General features: G+C 42.5%; 1 protein-coding gene across 6 annotated transcripts in view; it reads right to left on the reverse strand.

The window, feature by feature from the left end:
• The window catches only part of CAB39 (calcium binding protein 39), an 86,825-nt gene that overhangs the window by 84,993 nt on the left and 1,047 nt on the right, over positions 1 to 785 (reverse strand). The window lies entirely within an intron of this gene.

A 785-nucleotide genomic window follows, 5' to 3' on the forward strand; every position in this document is an offset into this window, starting at 1 on the left:
TATTTTCATAACTAAAAACTAATAAAGAAATTTTTACCTTTCTAAGAAAAGGTTCTATGTCCAACTTTCTATTTGTGACAATCTGATTTTTTAAAGCATCAGTTTAGACTGCTTTACACAAAAACCATCTCAAAGAACTAAGTTATGTTCAGTTCAGTAGTTCCAAAATGTAGACACCTAATACACAGTGCGAGAAGTTTTGATGCATTTTAGTGAACTGCACCAACAGAAACACCTCATTTTACACACACCTTTCCATTACTTCTTAAGAGCCTTATATCTAAAGAAGGTTTTTGCAAAAGGTCCTTTGCTTAGCCTGGACGTGGATTTATTTGAATATCCGGGAAGCTGTCAAAATCGATCTCAAACTGCATTATATTCAAGGCACAGAATGTCACCTCTTTACTGGGCCTCCTTCTCTCCTTTCTTTCACAAGAGCGCCCTTAATATCCCCTAGCTTACATTTCCGGGCCCATGAGTCACTGAGAAATCAGCTCTAAGTTTCCTTAAAATGCCACTCAAACGGCTCCTCTACAGCATTCAACGATCTGCCCCCCCAGCAACTCTTTGGCCTACCCCCAGTCCCCACTGTGGCCCTACGCAATAAACTGCACTATCTACTATTTCTAGACTATACCTTTTTACCTTTGTCCTCTAGCTTTGCGGCTCCTCCACATACCGTTCTCTTCTGCAACCCTCCCCTCTCCCAAATGCCGTCGGGCCTTCAAGACCCGCTTTGTACCGCCTCGCCCAAGAAGCCTTCCAGATTTCTGCTAGGCGGAAGT

Source organism: Tursiops truncatus, chromosome 7 (genome assembly GCF_011762595.2).
Source record: "Tursiops truncatus isolate mTurTru1 chromosome 7, mTurTru1.mat.Y, whole genome shotgun sequence".
NCBI lineage: Eukaryota > Metazoa > Chordata > Mammalia > Artiodactyla > Delphinidae > Tursiops > Tursiops truncatus.